Raw genomic sequence first — 22,540 nt, forward strand, 5'->3', positions numbered from 1 at the left:
GTATGAAAGTTTGAGGAACAGAATCATTTTTAGGGGAAGTCACGGGTACACCTTAGACAAAAGCTACTCTGCAAGATTTGAAGAACAAGAACAGAAAACAGCTCTCAGAGATCAACTTGAGATGATAGTATGAGATTGCTAGAATGTTCTACGAGTTCAATAAGGCATTTTTGTGGGGCAGCATCAGCCTTATAAAGTTTTACAAGCCCAAATTGATCAACAGCCTGCTTTTGCAAAACCTACCCAACCTCATGAGCCACCATTGGCTGCGGTTTCTCACGTGACAACCCCAATATTGTTTTGGGGATCTGTTGGGGTTGCAATTCATTCAGCCACCTTTGAACACATGTGTTTGTGGGACAAATGTCATTAAATCCAGCAGTGGCATCATAGGACTGTACACCCTGGAGTCATCTAATCCTAAATGCTTCTCTGCTAAGTAATTCCCTTTACGACCCTTTCCCCAGAATTGGAAGAATAGTTGCTTGAACACTGAGAGGCTGCTAACTTTCTTCATTAAGACCAATTTCCTGGGGCGCCTGGGTGGCTCAGTGGGTTAAAGCCTCTGCCTTCAGCTCGGGTCACGATCTCAGGGTCCTGGGATTGAGCCCCGCATTGGGCTCTCTGCTCAGTGGGGAGCCTGCTTCCTCCTCCTCTCTCTCTTCTCTCTGCCTGCCTCTCTGCCTACTTGTGATCTCTATCTGTCAAATAAATAAATAAAATTAAAAAAAAAAAAAGAACCAATTTCCTCGTCAATAGCTTTAGTCCTGCATCCCCAAATGTGCTTTACGGAGTACTTGCTTCAGGAGGTAGTAACAGATGAGTCATGAAAACCGAATTAACGAATGAGATTGAGTTTGATTCTGTGGTCAATTAAGTTTGGGAAATATTCTTCTTAGAGAAATTTTAAGCATATTAACAGGAATACATTAAAGCACTTGAGGAGTCCAGCCTTGAAGAAGCCTGTTTATTTCGTCTAACCCAGGGGTTCCTACATTTACCCCCACGGTGCTTGCTAAAAACATCCAATGGAGAGTAGTCTGTGGGGAAGTACTCCGGGGGAAGCCGTCTTGATGGTTAGAAATTCTTTCATTTATTGCGTAGAAATCAGCCTTCGTGCAACTGTCAGCCACTGTTTTCATTTCTTCCCTCGGGAGTTACAGTGAATAAATCCAATCCTTCCTCCAAAGGCCAGCCCTCCAGCTAGAAGAAGCCGCCATATTCCTCGAAGGTCTGTTCTTGACCAGAAAACAAAAATAAAGACAATACCCAGCTTTGGTCATTTTAATGGTAACTTATGTCCCTTGCTCCTGAAGGTGAAGTGGCCAGGCCTGGTCATAGTTCCCCAGATGTGCTTCTGCAAATGCAAACTCTAGACTATTCCCCCTTAAGCTGGATGCCACAATTCCAGAAAGAGGGCTGGCACAGATTGCATTAGCTTTGGCACAGATTGCATTAGCTTTGAATACAGGTCATGTGAGTTGTTACTGCAGTTTAAGGTTGCGGTTGCCTAAAAGCCTCCAGGCCTTTTCCCCTTGACTGGTTGCCAAACCCATTTGCCCCATTTTCTCTCCATCGAATGGGTGGAAGGGCAGGCTGCATTCTTGCCTTGTCCTCTCTCAAGCTCCACCAAACAGCAGGGCCTCTTCACTCCCAGTGGTCCCTTTTGTATTCTAGAACCATTTCAGTCCATGGATGGAGAGACACCTACTGACTAGAGACCCAGGATTGTGTAGACAAGTGTTACTCAGCCAGGTGGCCAACCTCACTCCAGCTTGTCCTCTAGGGACCATGCCCCTGGCTCTTGCTTCCTTCTTTGAGACCACAATCCAAGTCACTGAGTCACTGCTTAATTTCTTCCAAGATCTTATTCTTCTGGAGAAGGAATTCTACCTTTTGTAGTTACCTTTGGATACTCAGCTCCCAACTCTGAAGAAATACATTTCCACTTGAGTTCAGGCTCTCCTGATGCTCCCTATAGCCTGGCTCCTGGGCTTGTCATGGTTAGGCCTCTCTGATGTGGGCCACAAATCTGTTTCGACTGTTGCCTACCTCGTGGAAAGAATCTTGCACTCTCTCTCTCTCTCTCTCTTCTCTCTCTCTGAGCCTGGGGGCTTCTGTGGGGAATGACAGATGCTTAGCACACCAACTACCCCTCCCCCAGCAATGCAACTCCTGGCAATATTGGTAACCAATGTGAGCACTTTTTCCCAACTACAGCCTGGACAGCTCAGAAACCCTTTCCAACACCATGTTCCAGATAATCCTCGGCTGTCGCCTGGAATGGAAACCTGTGTGTCATCCTGAGCTGTATAATGTTGCTTTTGCCCCCAAAGTGGGCCTATCTTGCTTCTTTATGCTGCTTTGACTATAAGTTGTTAAAAAGTTAGTATAACCTTTAGCTTCACTCGGACCTTATGCATCCTGATTGTGTCCTTTCAGGTCTACGCCTATCTTTTGTGTCGATAATGTTTAAGAGCAAAGCTCTGGGGTCAGACTGTCAACATTCAAATCCAGATTTGGGAAACCTACCAGTGTATGACCTTGACCAATTTATGTAACCAAGTGGACCTTGATTTGCTCGTCTGTGAAATGGGCATCAAAACCTTCCCTAACACATACAGTCATCTGAGGACTGAGTGAGAAAATATTTGTAAAGGGTTTTGCATGATTCCTGGCATACTTCAAGAATTCAATAAATGTCAACTAAGTAAACCACGCATAAATTACCTGACCCAGCCCCACTGAAATCATCACTGGGCTTGTTTGGGATTACATTATTAGAATTACCTAAATTATTCTGGAAACTGTAGTCTACTATTAACCATGCTCCCCTTTAGAATTTCTGACCACAGTATCTTACCTGTGTTGGTTCTGAGGGTCTGACTTCTGATTTCCATGCCAGACGATTCCCAGCATTCCCTCCCTCAGTTCCTGGACTCTAGGGTGACCCCATCACCAGGTTCTATGGTATTATCTGCCATGTCGGCCACAAGTTGGCCATGTTTGAGTCCAAATAGCAGTTCTTCTTTTGACTCCCTCTGCGTTCTCAGTGAGCCCACCCTAAAAGGAAGAGAATAATTCCCTGAAGCAGATCTGTGCAGCATATGTGTAATACAAACCAAATGTTAGGATCAGACCCAGCAGCTCTGGAGCCCGAATACCAAATAGTAGCAGGACTCGAGGCACTTTGTCTAGAGTACAGGAGCCAAGTCCTCCACATGGAGTTAGTTTAGACTGGGCTAATGGCAAGGCTAGAAAACGGCATTATCCAAGGCTGGCTGCATTCAATCTTTCCCTAGGTTGTTTTCAGAGATCTCAGCACTTCCAATCGAGGGGTCATATCTAGTGCACTCACTGAGTACATATGAAAAGGATCACATTCCCAAGATGGGGCTGGGAGAAGGCGTTAGCCAGCAGTTGTGAAAGAGACTAGCAGGCCCACAGAGCTGGGAGCACATATTACCAAAACCCCCATAATGCCACCTGCCCCCCTCACTCCCATATTCACCAGGCTCCTGACTGGCTGGTTTTCTTCCTCCCTTCCTTCCTTCCTTCCTTCCTTCCTTCCTACTACTATCAACTTCCCCATTAGAGTGGTACATTTGTTATAGTTGGTGAACCTACATGGACACATCATGACCACCAAGACTGTAAACCCATGATTTATATCAGGGTTCACTCTTGGTGTTGTACAATCTAAGGATTTGGACAAATGTGTAATGCCCAAATGTAATGTATCCACCCTTATAGTATCATACAGAGCTTTTTCACTGCCCTAAAACATCTACCATGCCTATTTATCTCTCAGTCCCTGCTAACTTGTGGCAACCAGTGATCTTTTCATTGTTTCCATAGTTTTACTTTTTTTAGAATGTCGTACAGTTGGAATCATTGAGTATGTAACCATTCAAATTAACTTCTTTTTTTTTAAAAAAAGATTTTTTTTTATTTGAGAGAGAAAGAGAGAGAGAGAGAACAGGAGCAGGAGGGGCAGAGCAAAAGGGAGAGAGAATCCCAAGCAGACTCACATGGCTTGATCTCATAACCCTAAGATCTTGCCCTGAGTTAAAACTAAGAATCAGTTAAAACCAAGAGTTGAAACCAACTGCGCCACCCAAGTGGCCTTCAAATTAGCTTATTTTGCTTAGCCGTATGTATTTTTTTGGTGTGCTTTCCAAATTTTATTAATATAACAAAACATAATACCTTGACATTTACAGAGCACGCACCTCTGTGCCAGGACCTAAGAAGCCTTCCCCCTCCCCTCCTCGTGAGGCAGGTGAGTGCCCCCCCCAATTCTGTGAGGGCTGAGACCCAGGCGCCTGAAAATCTCCATAACAAAGCCTGAGCAGAGCCCTGGAGGTCAGGGCGGCCTCACCCCCACCACAGAGACCGCTGCGTTTCCATGAACCCTCCTCTTACTCAGATGGCGGGAGAAGCCAGGGACCCCCGAGTGAGATGTCATTCTGTCTTGTCTTTACTGGACCGGCTGGCGCGTCTTTGCTCAGGACGGGCGTTTGCCCACAGAACTCGGCCCTGGGTGGGGTGGCCGGGTTCACTGGGCAGGCAGGACAGGACCAAGAACGTGAAATGTCACACGCTTCCACTGGTTTACCTGCATTTGACTGTGACCACTTTGAAGCTTATAGAAAAAGGCTGGATTTATGGCGAGACCCAAGTTGCTGTGATAAACGAGGCCCTCCTTGCGCGCGCACAGCGCAGGGGCCGGCCGTGCGGTGCGCTGCTGCCCGCCTCCCAACCAGTGCCCGTCTCTGGCGGCCCGGGGTGAAGGTGGCCACTGGCGCGGACTTCCCGATTCTGAGGGCATGATGGCAGCTCTCAGACGAAAGGCAGACCTTCCCCTCCCAGCCAACAGCACTCAGGCTTCTGGCTTCCTACGTGCTCTTTGGAGGGGCAGGGGTCAGGACGATTCAGAAATGGAGAAACTTGGCCCCCAGGACGTTTCAGAGTTCACTAGCGACGGAGGCAACCTCGGGCAGCTAGCGCCGCGGGGACACTCGCTCACAGCAGGCCCTCGCCCGCACGTGGGACACTCTGAGTCAGGCCCAAGTGCAGCAGGGCCTGGTGTGTTGTCGCTGGTCAGTCCAGTCCGTAACTCTGACCCGCCGAGCCCAGGAGCTCTGGAGACGCAGAAGTACTAGACGTCAAGGCCGAGACAGGAGCAGGCCAAACGTCTGTGTGCTCTACACCTACGTCTAAATCGAGGGCAGCTTGGGGATTCCTCCACCTTACGTAGCTCTACATTTGATTAAACGGTTTAAAATTTTTAAGTTAAAAGCTTTTTATATAATCTCATAATTTATATTGCTTACAGTTATGATTTGCATGCTAAGATGCAAATTTACACATCATTTCTTTTAGATAAACGTCATAATGCTAGGTAAGAGCACATGCTTTATAAAATAAAACTGTGGTCTCCTTTGCATTCGGGTGCGGAAAGCCAGTCATGAAAGCACAGACTATCCCTTACTCTGGCTATTAAAAAAAAAAAAAATCAGGACATTTAAAAAATGATACAGTAAGGATTGGAACCAAATTTACTGCCTTCTGATGAACAGAATAGATATTTTAAATGATTGAGTTGATCACTAAACTATTACATTTCCGTCTTTAAGAAGATAAAGAAGTATCAAACCAACTATGTTAAATTGAGAGACCGCGTTGATCTGCTCAAGTAGAATATAGTTAAAACCAGGCACCCTTTGGCGAAGCTTTACCACAGTTACAGCGCGCGCCTGACGGCTGTCATTCTGCAAGTGGGAACTTAATGTCGGAGGAACAGGCGTTCCCAAGCCCGCCTTCATCGGATGATGGGTGCGCAGCGGTCGTTTGTCACCGTCGGTCGGAGTTTCACAGTCTCTTCATGTCTCTTTCGTGTCTCTTCATGGCTTGATAGCTCATTTCTTTTTAGCAATGGATAATATTCCATTGCCTGGATGTGTACTGTTTATTATCCATTTACCTACTGAAGAACATGTTGGTTGCTCCCACAGTTTGGCAGTTATGAATAGAGCTGCTATAAATGTCTGTGTGAAGATTTCTGTATGGACATATGTTTTCAGCCCCTTTGGGTGAATGCCAAGGAGCACAGCTTCTGAGTGGTATGGCACGTGTATGTTTAGTTCTGTAAGTAACCACCAAACTATTTTCCAAGGTGGCTGTGCCATTTTGCACTCCCACCAGCACTGAGAGGAAGTTCCTGCTGTTCCACAGCCTCACCCTAAAACAGCCTATAAAATAAAATAATATGCAATCATTTAAAAGAATGATGTAGATTTGTGGACACTGATGTGGAAAGATACGACTGTTATAGTGTTAAAAGGAAAGCATGAGTTTCACAACAGTATTTAGAGAATGACCCCATTTTCAGAAAATGTTGGATAACTGAACATCAGCCTATATTGTGCAGTGACTGTTCTGTAAGAGAGGTGGGTTTCCTGGATATATGTGCATCCTACTTGGCTTATTGCTCTGTTGTTTAAATTTTATATGCATGTATTACCTTTATGCCAAAAAAAAAAAAAACCCAACACTCTCAAACTCTACCAAAATATGGCCGGTGATTATTTTATCAAACAAATAAAAGAAGAAGATATGGTTCACTGAAAAGTAGGCATGTTGAGTTATTGCAACAGAGTGGCTAAAAGCAACAAAGACACCTTAAGAAACAGAAATTTATTGGAAGGAAACTGAAAGAAAAGTTGAGCAACCTGGCCTTGGGGGAAAACTAAAACTAGGTCTGTTGCTGGACTCCTCATAGAGAAACCCACAGAGTCCTATGGTGGTCACCAGCAGGAACCAGGGGACATAACCACGGGATGACTCAGCTGCAACAGTTTTCAGGTCCCTGGGTCCCCATCAGGATTTGTATTTCCAGGAAGGAGGATCTGGTTGCCTGAGATTGGACGTGTCCGCCCATGCAAGCTTGGGTGGATGAGAAGACTTCTGATGGGTGGGCCCCCCTGGAATGTCATGCAATAGGAGGGGCATTCCTCTGAGGAAAGAATGCTGCCGATTGCCACGAGGCCAGATATGATGTTGAGAAGGTAAAACTCCACAGGTTTTCGCTGGAATTATTTCTGTGTGCAGCGGCACAAACATGTTCTATATCAGCCACATTCTCTTGCAAACTGTGACCCACAGGACATATTTCTGAGGAAAAAAATGAAGAGGGACTCATAACTCTGACTGTGTCAAAATAACAACTGATGTTAATTAGCTATGAGACTTAAAGCATCACATTGGCATCATCGATATTGTGTTTGAACTGAGCTAATTAATTGGCCATGGATAACATAACCCCACACACATGCTCTCTGGGAGTCTCTGCTTCCCACACATCCAGCTAAGGAGGGCAGGCGTCTACCACTGACTTCCAAGATGGCCATCAGCTTCATCCCAGGGCTCCCTACTGCCTATTTAGCACTGGGCAGTGCAATGGATGCTGGTGAAATTAAGCAATTTTCACAGCGAAAAAAAATAGGGTCAGACGACACAATCTGCAAATTCTCACCTAGCTCTGATGATCATATACTTAATTTCTGAAAAGTGTGTTGTCAAGTTCATGAATCAGAGTCATAGTGAAAGTGAGATACCATTCAGTATCATCAACTTTAGATTTGTTTTAAAGTTTGGTGCAATTTCATACTCACATTTGGCTGAATTCCAAGACCCATCTCTTCAGTGTATATTGTGATTATGTGTTGCCCAGAGTGTATTTCAGTGACGGCTTCTTGAGATTAAACATCCGAGAAATCTATGCCATTTTTTATTTTGTTCTTGATTCAAAGATGTATTAGTTGGTGTTCTCTAGAGAATTAGAACCAATAAGAGATGGATAGATAGATAGATAGATAGATATAGATGATAGATTTTTTTTAAAGGATTTTACCTATTTATCAGAGATAGAGTGCAAGTACAAGTAGGGGGAACAGCAGGCAGAGGGAGAAGCAGGATCTCCGCTGAGCAAGGAGCCTGATGTGGGACTTGATCCCAGTACCCTGGTATCATGACCTGAGCCAAAGATAGATGCTCAACAGACTGAGCCACCCATTGGTGATAGATTTATTATAAGAAATTGACTCATGTGATTATGGGAGTTGGCAAGTCCAAATCTGCAGTGTGGGCTGGCAGTCTGGAGGCCCAAGAGAGCTGATGATGAAGTTTAAGTCCAAAGAGAGTCTGCTGGAGAATTCCCTCTTGCTAGGGGAGGTCATCTTTTGGTTCTAATCAGAACTTTAGCTGATTGGATGAGGCCCATCCACTTTATGGAGATCAATTGGCCTTACCGGAAGTTTACCAACTTAAATGTTATCTTCATTCAAAAACACCCTTTAAGTTGATATATAAAATTAACTGTCACAAAGCAGGAAAAAATATACAGTGGAAAAAGACAGTCTCTTCAATAAATGGTGCTGGGAAAATTGGACAGCTATATGTAGAATGAAACTCGACCATTCTTTTACACCATACACAAAGATAAACTCGAAATGGATAAAAGACCTCAACATGAGACAGGAATCCATCAGAATCCTAGAGGAGAACAGAGGCAGTAACCTCTTCGATATCAGCCACAGCAACTTCTTTCAAGATATATCCCCAAAGGCAAAGGAAACAAAAGCGAAAATGAACTTTTGGGACTTCATCAAGATCAAAAGCTTCTGCACAGCAAAGGAAACAGTCAACAAAACAAAGAGGCAACCCACAGAATGGGAGAAGATATTTGCAAATGACAGTACAGACAAAAGGTTGATATCCAGGATCTATAAAGAACTTCTCAAACTCAACACACACAAAACAGGTAATCATATCAAAAAATGGGCAGAAGATATGAACAGACACTTCTTCAATGAAGACATACAAATGGCTATCAGACACATGAAAAAGTGTTCATCATCACTAGCCATCAGGGAGATTCAAATTAAAACCACATTGAGATACCGCCTTACACCAGTTAGAATGGCCAAAATTAGCAAGACAGGAAACAACATGTGTTGGAGAGGATGTGGAGAAAAGGGAACCCTCTTACACTGTTGGTGAGAATGCAACTTGGTGCAGCCACTTTGGAGAAGAGTGTGGAGATTCCTTAAGAAATTAAAAATAGAGCTTCCCTATGACCCTGCAAATTGCACTACTGGGTATTTACCCCAAAGATACAGATGTAGTGAAAAGAAGGGCCATCTGTACCCCAATGTTTATAGCAGCAATGGCCACGGTCGCCAAACTGTGGAAAGAACCAAGATGCCCTTCAACGGATGAATGGATAAGGAAGATGTGGTCCATATACACTATGGAGTATTATGCCAGCATCAGAAAGGATGAATACCCAACTTTTGTAGCAACATGGACGGGACTGGAAGAGATGATGCTGAGTGAAATAAGTCAAGCAGAGAGAGTCAGCTATCATGTGGTTTCACTTATTTGTGGAGCATAACAAATAACATGGAAGACATGGGGAGATGAAGAGGAGAAGGGAGTTGAGGGAAATTGGAAGGGGAGATGAACTATGAGAGACTATGGACTCTGAAAAACAACCTGAGGGTTTTGAAGGGGCGGGGGGTGGGAGGTTGGGGGAGCCAGGTGGTGGGTATTAAGGAGGGCATGTATTGCACAGAGCACTGGGTGTGGTGCAAAAACAATGAATTCTGTTTCGCTGAAAAGAAAAAAAGAATTAACTGTCACTAAAGGATTAAGTAATTTTGATTGTTTTCATCTTGATTGACTGATTCCACAATGGGATTTAAAAAAAAAATTTTGTGTGCAAGACTGGCCACAGGCTACCTCTTAAATATTTACCAAGTTCATCCACCATGTTATATCTCTGCAGACACTATAATCCAGACTGCTGACTTCTCTCCCTTGGGTAGCTGCAACAGCCTGCCTCCTGGCCTTCCTGATTCCTTTAAATTCATTCTCCCACATTGTAGTGAAAAGAAACCCTTTAAAACCAAAAATAGATGGTATCTCTCCCTGATTAAAATCCCTCAATGGCTTCCCATTGTACTCAGAAAAAAAGTACAATCTCTGTCCTACTCTTATACTCCATCTGTAAGAGTTTCTTGAACCTGCAAGGCTCCCTCTCAACTTTCTTCTCCTGGTGCTTGGAACACAGCTGCTTCTCATCTATGCCTATGTCCTACTCTTCTTTAAGGTCCTCTTCAATATGTCACTTCCTGCTGGATGATTTCCCAGACACTCAGTGTCTACTCCCAATGAGATTAGGTGTTCCTTATATTTATTCACTCATTCAAAACATATTTATTGTGTCTTATTATATGCCCAACACCAGTCTAGGTGCTGGGACTACCCCAGGGAAATAAAAAAAGATAGAAATGCCATGTGCACTTATATTGTACTTCTCTATCTTTTTGTGTTATTACAAGTAATAATCTGTCTTCTCATGAGACAAGGAAGACTTTACACACTTATACCTCCAACTACTAGTGGACATAACAAAATTTTTTTTAAAGTAGGTTCCATACCCAGCATGGAGCCCAATGTGGGGCTTGAACTCACAACCCTGAGATCAAAACCTGCACCCAGATCAAGAGTTGAATGCTTAACCAACTGAACCACCCTAGCATCCCAGACAGAATAGATATTTAATAAGTATTTGGTAAATAAATGCATGAATGAGCAAAATTGCATAGTACTTTGTCACTGATTTGGCCCCCAATTCCAGCTGACATCTTGGTCCTGATCCTCCCTCCCTTTTCTCTGATTTATAATTCAGATATCCAATGCTTTTGAGTTCTCTCAAATACTACTCACTTGATACCCTCTTACACTCTTTATTCACACCTGAGTTCCTGTGAAAGAATACGTATACATGCCTCTGTCCTCAGTTTCTGGCACAGAGCTACTGAAACCCTTGTCATTTCCTAAGTGATAAGAGCACCAGGATATTTTAGTACTTGGTGTTTGACCCCAGTTCCTGACACAGAAAACCTAAAATGCTTGTCATCTCCTGAGTGGATAGCAGAATCTTTTGCCTGAATGAGCTAACTCTTGCTAGGTTTCTGAATGGAAACTGGTCATCACAGAAATCAAGCCATGACTAGAAACTTAGGAGTTTCAGCCCCATCTCCCATTCTCTGCAGAGGGGCCGGAGATAGAGTTAATAATCAATTATGACTATGCAATGAAGCCTCCATAAAAGTCCATGTACTGGGAGAGTGGGGCACTCCACAGGATCAGAAGCTCCTGAACTTGGGACCCTTCCAGACTGCATTCTATGTACCTTTTCATCTGGTAGTGCATCTATATCCTTTCTCACACCCTTTATTGTATAATAAACCAGTAAACATAAGTTAAGTGTTTTCATGAGTTCTGTGAACTGTCCTAATATATGATTGAACCTACGGAGAAAGTCATGAGAACTTCTGATTTATAGCCTGTTGACCAAAAGTACAGGCGACAAGGTGGGACTTGAGACAGGTGTCTCAAGGCAGGTGGACAGTCTTATGGGACTGAGTCCTTAACCTATGCGGTTTGCACCAACTCTGGTTAGTGTTAGAATTGAATTGAATTGAATCACACCCAGCTGGCGTCACAGAGAATTGCCTGATGTGGGGAAAATGCCCACAGCTGGTGTCAGAAGTGTTGTGAGTGTGTGAATGAAAGAGGGAAACTTAGGAGGAACATGTTTTTTTTTTTTTTTAACTTGGTTCCTCAGTAACAGGGGCCAAAGCTCATTTGTTTTTATTTTATTTTATTTTAAATATTTAATTTATTTATGAGAGAGAGAGAGATCACGAGCAGAGGGGAGGGGTAGAGGGAGAAGCAGGCTCCCCACGGCGCAGGGAGCCCGATGTGGAACTCAATCCCAGGACCCCAGGATCATGACCTGAGCCAAAGGCAGATGCTTAAATGACCCAGCCACCCAGGCTCCCTCATTTGTCTTTATTTTTCCAGAGTTTTGCTCATTGTGTGGCATACAGTAGGTGTTCAATGAATGTTTTCATGAAGTGTGAGTCAGCAACCTGTAGCAAGTGTTCGAAAACTTTGAATTTAGCTGACTGGGGAAGGATTTCATCAAATGTATGCTATGATCTACTCTACTGATGGGTAAGTTTGGTCCTGCTGGCAAATGTATGCATTGTAAAGACCAGTCCAATCACCCAGAAAATCTTGGGAGATCTGTGTTTCTGGTGAAATTTAATTATTTGTTACTTGAATAACATAAATGTCTCAGCTGGAAATCATGTGAAATGAACAGTGGTCATCGGTACATGGCCAGATTTATCAACTCAAGAATAAAAATTCTTTTAATTTCATTAGAACAACACCATCACCAAAGGCAGATTAGCCCCTGCCTACACATGTTAAGTGTGTTTAGAGTTGATGTAATCATTGTAATTTGATGAAGTTGGGTTGTTTTAGTGGATGAAAAACCGCCTTTGATCTGAGGCCTCTATGTAGACATACTGCTAAGTCTTACACTAATCTACCTGGTTTCCTAACTCCGTGTCGCTACACTCTTTTCAGAGTAGATGGTGCCACCAAAGCAATTTTCTTTTCTTTTTTTTTTTTAAGATTTATGTATTTATTTGAGAGAGAAAGAGCATAAACAGGGGAAGGGACAGAGGAAGAGAAGCAGACTTCGTGCTGAGAGCAGAGACCAATGCGGGGCTCCATCTCAGGACCCAGAGATCATGACCTGAGCTAAAATCAAAAGTTGGAAGCTTAACCAACTGAGGCACCCAGGTGCCCCAAAGCAATTTTCTACATAGATTTTGCTTTGATTATCAAAGATTTCTGAGCCAGTCAGCACCAAGCCAATCTCTGTTAATTCTCCCCTGGTTTTGACTTGTGCCCGCCTCATGACTCATACTGCATTTCCAGTAAGAGGTTTCTCTCCTTCACTCTCTCTCTACATCAGAATACTGCCCTGATTCCTTGTAACCTACCCAACAACATAGTTTCTCAGAGACAGGATCCTTCTTTGCCTTTCACTTCCCATAGCACATTCTCCTGGGAATCGTGATTATCTTTCCCCAGCGTCCAGGACTGCATCTCCATTACTTGCCTAGACCTCTCCGGGCCAACAACTTAGACATCTGTCTTTAGATGATACCCGACCTCCTGCCATCCGTAAGGCCTCTGCGATTTACCTTCCCCTGTTGGGCTTTCTCACTACCCACCTAACCGAGGTCAGAACATCACTTTCTCTCCGCTAGTCAGTTCTTTGCTAGATTTGGATAGAAACTTAAAAAAGAGAGGGACACCTGGGTGGCTCAGTGGGTTAAAGACTCTGCCTTCGGCTCAGGTCATGATTCCAGGGTCCTGGGATCGAGCCCCGCGTCGGGCTCTCTGCTCAGCAGGGAGCCTGCTTCCTTCTCTCTCTCTGCCTGCCTCTCTGACTACTTGTGATCTCTGTCTGTCAAATAAATAAATAAAACCTTTGAGAGAGAGAGAGAGAAAGAAAGCTGTGACAGAGAGAAGAGAGAGAAATTCGTTGGTAATTAAAATCTTTTCCTCTCACCCTTGCCAGTAACTACCAGTAAATGAGCTGAGGGGAGACAAGTATGAAGACAGATGGGGACTTATCGTGAACTCAAAAACAGATAGTCTCACCCCAAACTGGCCAGCTTTGCTTACAGAAAGTCGTATGGCTCAATACTCGGGGATAAGACCCATTTCTTGAGATTTGCAGTTTCAGGAAGGATCTTCCTTTCTGTACAAGCACCAGAGCACATGGTTTGGCTCTCCGTTTACTAGGGTAACGGTCTTGTTTAACATTGTATTAAGGTGGAAGCGGAAACTCTCCTCTTCAGAGATGAGTGTCCAATTTCCACCATCAGAGTTTTGACTCATCTTCCGGGCCACCATTAGTGTACAGGCAAATCTCGTACTTGCATCACTGTCCTCTTTGAAAGGGTCTGTGTTGACCAGACCACATACTCTCTTTCAATCTCCCTTGTGACCACTGGAAGTATTAGTATTAGTGAGGTTACTACCCAGCAACCAGCTGCACAGTCAGGGGAAGCTGACTGAGTTCACTTACAGCTGTTTTTCCCTCAGGTCCAGATCTAAATGGAGTAGCTCAGAATTCTGTCTTTTTTAATATATCCTGGGGGTTGTCGCCATTGCGTGACATGCAGCCACAGCTGAGCGTGTACTGTGGGGCAGACATGGCCGTGTGCCAGAAACTGCCTTTGTGAAGATAAAAACAAAGCCCTGATTTTGCAGCATTGCCCATTCCCATGGTGTAAATGCTCCCACCATGGCCAAGGTCAAGCTACCAAAGTTGGGAAGACATGAGGATAAGTCTTGGGAAGAGAAGCATGATCAAGTTCTCTCAAACCAGTAATGGCTGCTCTAGCACAGCTGTAGGCCTTTACAAACACCATCTTCCTCAGCTCTTATTACATCCTCCTGAAGTGGGTGCCATTATTTTCTTCATTTTATATCTCAGAACTGAGATTCAGAGAGACTGAACAACTTTCCTAAGGCCACATGCCTACAGAGAGGAATAGTAGAGATCTAAGTCTGTGCACTCCTAAACTCTGCCCAGTGGTGGACATTAAAGATCCAAGTATCTGTTCATTTCATCCCTTTCTTTGGATGGAGCAAGGAAGGCTCTAGAGGCTACAACATTTAATTTCCTTAACATTCCTTAAGGCAACCACTTCCTAAGCATCAAAACTATCTTTAAGTTCTTCATGTGGTCTATCAAATCTTTGAATCTATTTTAAATGTGGTGGTACCATAAACTCAGGGATCAGTTTATCTATTTGAAAATCAGTTTATCTATTTGAAAATTCTTTTCTCTGAGTGAAGTCTGTGTTTCACTTTGTACAGAAATACTTATTTGCGGATCCCAGACTTGTTTTCACCCACCAGGGATGTTCATATTGGTTGCTATGTGCAGAAGCAGAAGAAAGGGCCTTATGGGTCTCATTTAGGAAGACACATATGCATTTGCCCACTCGTTCAATCTCTGTAAATATTTAGTAGGTTAAAAGCAAGTCAAACGACTTTCTCAGCTATTATTGTGATCAAACCAGTCACATGTGCAAAGAGTGGCTCTGTCATTAGGTCAGAGGTTAATATTTTTTCTCTGGTATGAGTGTGAAGAGAGAACTATGGGTTTGGATGGTCTTAGATTTTTCTAAAAGTCAAATTTGTCGTGCATCAACAGCCTGAAACAGGATGCGTAAGTTTGGAAAATGAATTCACAAAAGGACAAAAAAGACAAGTGGATTCACTCATGCTAATGCCTCCAGATGGTGCTGGGCACAGAGCTCAGCCCTGTCCTTGACACATCTTGCATATGTATGTCTCACATTTCAGAGGGCATTGGAACAGGCCTAGTGTGTTCTAGGAAACTCTGCTGTTGCAGAGTCCTTCTGAAGAAGTTTACACCAAAAAGAGAGGTTGGAACCAGCTGGAGTCAGCTGGCCCTCTGACTCTCCCCGGTCAGTTACTTTGACTTATTCATTCTTTTAGCCCATGGTAAAGCACTCAAGTGGTGGAGGTCAGTGAGAGGTTGGGAGGGGGGTATCTGCCCTCCCTGGAGGGATACTGCCTCTCTGAAAGACCTCTTTGAGGATCTTGCCCAGCCATCTTCTGGATTGGTAACTGGAGTTTGCAGCCACCTCTGCTCTTCCTTTTCCACCCTGCTCTCCTGGTCTTCAGTACCAGCTTCTGACAGAACATTTACTGTAGTCACCTGGGTGACACCTCCAGGCTGCTACCTCCTAAATGCAGAGATGGAAAGGGTCGAGGAAATAGGAGCTAAGAGCAATGAATCTTTGATAGATGCATTTAAAAGGAACTGCAGTGTAATCACCAATAACCATTTAATACAAAAATCCAAATTAAATGGTCAGATTGTACCTTGCTTTGGATAGTATGCACTATTTCCCTCTTTTTTTGGCATCTCTCCTGGATCACCTCTCTTCCTTGTGTGAATGGATCTAATTTCTAGCAGTGAAATTGACTGAAAATAATGTTTCTCAAGGCTGGAGGGTAGGACTTCTCAAGAGGTCAAAAGTTCTGATACAGAGAAAGAGTGGAGAACGGAAAAATGCAGGTTCTCAAACAGAAAGGTCTAGCTTTATCCAGGGTTTTCTCCCTCCAGTTTTGCCACGGGCTTTTCTTTTTCGGTCCTGTCATCTCCATGGATCTAAATGATATTAACTGAAGACTAACAGGAGAAATAAGAGCGAGGTAACAGAAAGGTGTAAGAAAGGGTAATGGGGAGAATGATGGTTTTAGACTACCATTTACTGTTGCTTCTCAAAATGTCCATAATCACTGAAAGCTTGTGACTTGTTTTTTTTTTTTTTTTTTTTTTTTTTTCTTTTGAGAAATCCAACTGTAACCCACCATGACCTCTTCACCGTCTGACTCTTATTTCTTCACCCGGTCAATATTAATTCCAACTTCATGTGTCAAATATACAGAGAGGAATACGACAGACAAGTTCTTGTAGAGATTATACAGGTATCTTAGCTTTTTCTCTTCAACTGTTTGGTTACTTGGGAATTAAAATAAGTTCTGCCAAACCAAGATAAGGGCATCAAAGTGAGTAAGCTGACCAAAATGACTAAGAGGGGGAATTTAACTCTCAGTTGGGTCTGACAGTGTAGATTTTGAAAAGTAAGTGGTTCAAACATGAGAAGTCTTCTGGAGAAAGTAAAGTATATGTCCCATGAGTATAGGGAGGACACCACAGGCAGACAGGAGTATAGGTAAGTTCTAATTCTCAAACAGAGGTTCTTTGCTCCTTCCTGTTTTTCCCATTTGCTGTCTTTGAGTGGCCTAGACCTCATAGGTCTCAACCCCAGCAAGGATACGCAGATCTACACCAGAGCCATGATCCTCATTGGATATTGAAAAGGAGAGATATTGGGGTCATTATTTTTTTTTCAGTTTTATACTCATTATTTCACATAGTGTCTTTTAAAACAGTTAAGAGTAAAAATATATATATTTATATTGCCTTTTCAATTTTCCTTCATCATTATTTGTATTGGTTCATGTGGATTCAAGTTACCATTTCTTTTCTGCCCAAAGGGTATCTTTTACTAGTTTAAGTAAGGCAGGTCTGATATCAGTAAGTTCTCTTGGCTTCTGCTTATCTGGAAATGTCTTTATTTTGCCTCCATTTTTTGAAGGATAGTTTTGCTGGCTATAACATTTTTGGTTGACAGTTTTTGTTCTTGTGGCCCTTGTCTTTTCACAGTTTGACCATGGTGTGTCAAGATGGGACTCTTTTCTGAGTTTATCTTACTTGAGATTTGCTGAGTTTTGGGCTGTGTGGATGAATGTTTTTAAAGTCAAAGTTGGGAAGTGTTCAGACATTATTTCTTTGAGTATTTTTTTAGCCCTTTCTCTCTCTCTTTCTATCTGCCCCCACCCCCACCTTTGCGGACTCCTATTATGTGAAGATTGGTTTAATTAATGGTATCTCACAGGTCTCTGGTACATTGTATATTTTTCTTCATTCTTTTACTTTATGTATTTCAGACTCAGATAACCTATTCTTATGTATCCTCAAGTTTGCTTATTTTTCTGCCAGTTCAAATCTGGTTTTGAATACTTCTAGTGAATTTTTCATTTTTGTTATTTTACTTTTCAACTCCAGAAATTTTTTGGCTCTTTTTCTTTAATAATTTCTATTTCTTCAGTGATATTCTCTACATGGTAGAGAATTATTATCTACTATATTTATTTATTTATTATTATCTACTATTATCTATTATATTTAATTATCATAATTAAAATTATTATTATCATTATAATACTTTCATTTAATTATTTAAACACAGTTTCTTTTTCATTCTTTGGATGGATTTGTAATAGCAAATTTGAAGTCTCTTTCTACTAAGTCCAACATCTGGGCTCTCTTAGAGACAGTTTTTATTCACTGCTTGTTTTCCCATGTATGGGCTACCAGTTCCTGTTTCAAAATTTTAGACGATGTATTAGAACATTTGGATTTTGTATCCTCCCAAGGAGTTGTTGTTTTTGCTCTTTTGTTTGTTTGTTTAGTGACTTTCCTGGACTGATAGAGTCTGCTTACTGTGTGGCCATTGAAGTCACTGATCAGGTTCTCAGTTATTTGTTTTTATGTTTAAATCAGGCAACCTAGCAGTCAATTCAGGCTCAGCATCACTGAGTGGTTATCTAATGGTGGGTTAGAAGTTTATCTTAAACATCTTGAGCCAGCAAAGCTTCCATATATTGCCAAAGGATCTGTGTGGGTAGATGCACACATCCAAAGCTTAGATGGTTCACCATTCTATCTCTACTTCATTTAGGGGCCCTGCGCCCCTTTACTGAGTGTGCATGCATCCTTGGACATGTGCATAATCTTCCAGATCCCTTATATTGGAGCTCTTCAAAACCCCCATGGCTCTCTCTTTCCCCTAAATATTCCTTCTAAATTTTTGTCTGATCTCTTGCTTTTTCCAACCAGTATTATAGCCTTAGGCAGCTGCTATATTGGCCTTCCCAATTATTTACAACTAATTGCTATTGTTTTTTTGATAGGGTATGAGATTTTTCTGGGGAGCTTCAAATCAGGTTGGCCTTCAATGGCAGTGAGGCTACCCATCTTCATAGTTAATTGTACCATGGACTTGGGGAATGGGGTGGGAACAGCTCCAAATTTAAATGGTACAGCCCCCACTGTTCTTACTGAGCGTCAGGAGTTTTCTTCAGTAAATACTTTTCAACTTGCTGTATGACTTTGGCTAATTTCTCGAGTTTTGAAATCATTGCTATAGGTAATTTTGTCAGTGTTTCTTTTTTTAATGAATTTTTTAAGATTTTATTTATTTATTTGACAGACAGGGATCACAAGTAGGCAGAGAGAGACAGAGAAGCAGGCTCCCCGCTGAGCAGAGAGCCCAATGCGGGACTCGATCCCAGGACCCTGGGATCATGACCTGAGCCGAAGGCAGAGGCTTTAACCCACTGAGTCACCCAGGCGCCCAATTTTGTCAGTGTTTCTTAAAGGAGGACTTAGCAAAGTCCTTACTTCACCATTCTGTGAGTTCCCAATTCTCTTAGAACCTCCATATGACACTTGGGAACTTAGTTAATTATAAGAAAACTCCAGCCACAAAAGCAGGTATGTTACTGGTTAGGATGGTAGTAAAATAATCACAACCAATTGAAAAGTCTATTCACATAACCTGGGTGGCTCAGTCGGTTAAATGTTCGACTCTTGGTTTTGGCTCAGGTCATGATCTTATGGATCATGAGATTGAGCCCCACATTGGGTTCCATGTTCAGCTGGGAGTCTGTTTGAAGATTCTCTCCCTCTGCCCCAGCCCCAGCATACATGCATTCTCTCTCCCTAGAATAAATAAGTAAATAAATTTTCTTTAAAAAAGTGTATTCACATAACTTAAAATTAAATTAATTCAGTGTGAAATATATGGAAGATTTGTCACCAGAAAGTGCTCAATAACTAGCTTTCCTTTGGAACTTTCATACTATCCTTCACATAACCCAATTAGGGCAGTTATCAGATTATTTTCTAAACATCTGTTAAGGAATCCATATTCTTCACTAAATTACAAGCTCTTCAAAGTAAGGGATGGTGTTTTAATAATCTAAGGGATCTATCTCTCAATGTGTGGTCAGAGCCCCCAGTAGATAATAAATTCTTGTTAAATACTGTCAAATGTGTATATACTTTTAGAGACAGACTAAGCATTTCTCAAGGTTCCCAATGGTGCCTAAACTGTGGAACAATCTGGTCTTCATTTCTTTTTCTTTTTTTTTTTTTTTTAATTTTATTTATTTGACAGAGAGAGAGATATCACAAGTAGGTGGAGAGGCAGGCAGAGAGAGAGGAAGAAGCAGGCTCCCCGCTGAGCAGAGAGCCCGATGCGGGGCTCGATCCCAGGACCCTGGGATCATGACCTGAGCCGAAGGCAGAGGCTTTAACCCACTGAGCCACCCAGGCACCCCCTGGTCTTCATTTCTTGAAAAACTAATTTTTTGGCACATAAATTTCAGAAATTGCTTTGAGTTGTTCTTTTATACACATTCTGTAATTAATTATCTTTAACCTAATCTGGCATTGCCTTCAGAGACATCTTTCCTGCAAGTAACATATTCCCTAAAGAAAAGTGCTAAAACCATTCTGGGTACTTCTGTTACGTTTAATGGAACCTCCATGACTTGTGCTAACTTGTGATGTGTGTTCGTAGTAGCTTGAACAAATTAGATTTATCAACCATTTTGAGAATACTTGGTATAAAAAGCTCAGCACACTTGTTAATTAGGAAGTGATTAATTACAAAGTATTAAAATCACATTCTTCTTAGCATCAGACTGTCTATGTTCATTCCATTACCTCCTCCAGCTCCTGGTATTCCCTGGAATCCCCTTTATGCTGAGTTACCACTATTCTGACAATCCCTTTCACTATAGGGACTCTGTCCTAATTGTATTGCTCTCCCTTTGTTCTCTTCATCTCAAGTGTGAGATAGGGTTTCCCTCTAATTTTACATTGTGCATCAGACTGGTATATTAATATATCAGATTGGTATATTGATATATAAAAATATATCAAAGTTTGAGGATAGTGGAAAGGAAATAGCCACATTGTAAAGGGCAAGAATATCGGCCCCTGCAGGGCCTGTATCAGATCTGTTGTCTGCCTCCCATGTAGCTAATGTCTACGTGGCCATAGGGTGCTCACCTACCACGTCTAGGCTTTCTAGTAAACATCTCCATATCTGGGTGTGAGCCCTATTCTCTTCTGGCTCAAAAAGAGAAAGGGGTTTTCTCCCTCATGCCAAACTAAGACCTACCTTCTGATTCCTCATTCCCTCACCAAGAATTATTTCCTTTTCCCAATTTGAAGCAACCCAAATATTTATCTCTTTTTGAGGATCATTCACCTCTCCCCACGAGAGTATGATCTAACCCTGTGAGCCCCAACAGAACAATCACAAAAAAGAACAACATCACTATTTGAAAAATAGTGATTTTTTTCAAAACTTTCATACCCTGTGTTAGTTGTCTGGAAGAAAGGAAGGTATTTAATACAAATTATGTAAATTTGCATAAATTTTATATAAAATTTTTTATTCCTTCTCATTAAATAATCATAGAATCTGGAGGTCCAGTCCTACCTACTGTCAGTTCATCACATAGATTTGCTAAGTATCCTAGGCAAGGTGACTTTCTAGGTACCATGATAATTATAAAGATGGTCAAGTTAAAAATTCCTTAAAGTATATGTTTTGAATGAGAGAAAAACTTCCCGGCAATGAACTATGGATGACTGTTAGGTGAACATGATAATCCTGTATACTGATATGGCCACAGGGGAGAGATTCATTACAGTAGGAGAGAGTCAGGGAATGTAGATCAGGGAAGATTTCGTCGATGAACTGGTATTTGAATTGGATTTTGAGAGAGAGGTAGGATTTTAACGGGTGGAATTTGAGAAGAAGACACTCCTGTTGGGAGGAAAACAACGTGTATACAAAGAAGAAAAGTGAGCATGTGCAGGAAATGCTGAGCTGTCCAACTTAGCTCTTGCCCTTAGGTTGAGTGGCAGGGGAAAAAGCTGGAAATGAAAGAAGGGGACAATCACACGGGGCCTTGCATACCTGCTAGGAAATCTAGAGAACTTTTCTACAAAAAGGAGAGAGAAAAAAGTGGTGAGTTAACCCTTAGGTTAACAAAGAGGTAACTGGGGATTCTGTAGCTCTGTGGGGCTTTTGTTTGTTTCATATGTTAGATTAATATTTTCTGTGTTGGTGACAAGCTCTCTAATAAAATGTCATGTTGATGAGGACACAGCACCTGGCAGATGGATTTCCTAGGGTGAGCAAACAGAAATATCTGTCAAACTACTAGAAAGCGCCATTTGATGAAGTGGATGATGCCAAGGGTTGGGTTTAAGGGAAGAGGACAGGAGGGGTGAGTTTAAGCAAGAGTACCCCTTGAGAGTTTTCCTAAGGGTGGTGTTCAAGTGCTTTACATTATGGTGAGTGGCAGGAAGGAGTTATTCCGGATTTGCATGTGGTTTATTTTTTTTTAATTGAATATGCCAATAGAGGCAATATTGATACTCTGAAGCTATCATTTCTTGAGTTTTAACATTTGTTTTCATTAGTCCACCCTACCATTCTCCTCCATGAGCCAGCATATCACAATTTCTCTGACACCAAAGAAAAAGGAGGAGTTTCTAGAAGACAAAACTCCCTAGCACGCTTCCCTTCTGTCTATTGCCAGATCCTCCAAGCAGAGGTATATAGTATCAATAGGATGCTGGCTTCTGATCCATTTCTAGATGCAGGAAATTGTCTAAGAGATGGAATTTGGGTGATAAAAGTTTAGAATTTCCAGCAATTTTGATTGTTTATGGTATCATGGTGAAGAGTATTGGAAATGAGGCTGACCTGGAAAGCCTGAGTGGTGCCAGGGGTTGGGAAAAGTGGATTGGGGAGAGAAGAATGGGGGAAAAGCTCGGCAGACACTAATCAGGAACAGAGGTCCAGAATACTGGGCCTGGAACTACTCATTACCTAACTTG

The 22,540-nt window shown here is 42.2% G+C and overlaps 1 long non-coding RNA gene across 1 annotated transcript; it reads left to right on the plus strand.

Annotated features, from left to right (window-relative positions):
- The first annotated feature begins 5,674 nt into the window (after window positions 1-5,674).
- On the plus strand, window positions 5,675-20,782 carry LOC125086431 (uncharacterized). The gene is made up of 3 exons (XR_007123191.1): window positions 5,675-5,879; window positions 11,567-11,571; window positions 20,768-20,782. It is a non-coding gene; the product is annotated as an uncharacterized LOC125086431 (long non-coding RNA).
- Window positions 20,783-22,540: the final 1,758 nt, after the last annotated feature.

The sequence above is a fragment of the Lutra lutra genome, chromosome 15, assembly GCF_902655055.1.
Source record: "Lutra lutra chromosome 15, mLutLut1.2, whole genome shotgun sequence".
NCBI lineage: Eukaryota > Metazoa > Chordata > Mammalia > Carnivora > Mustelidae > Lutra > Lutra lutra.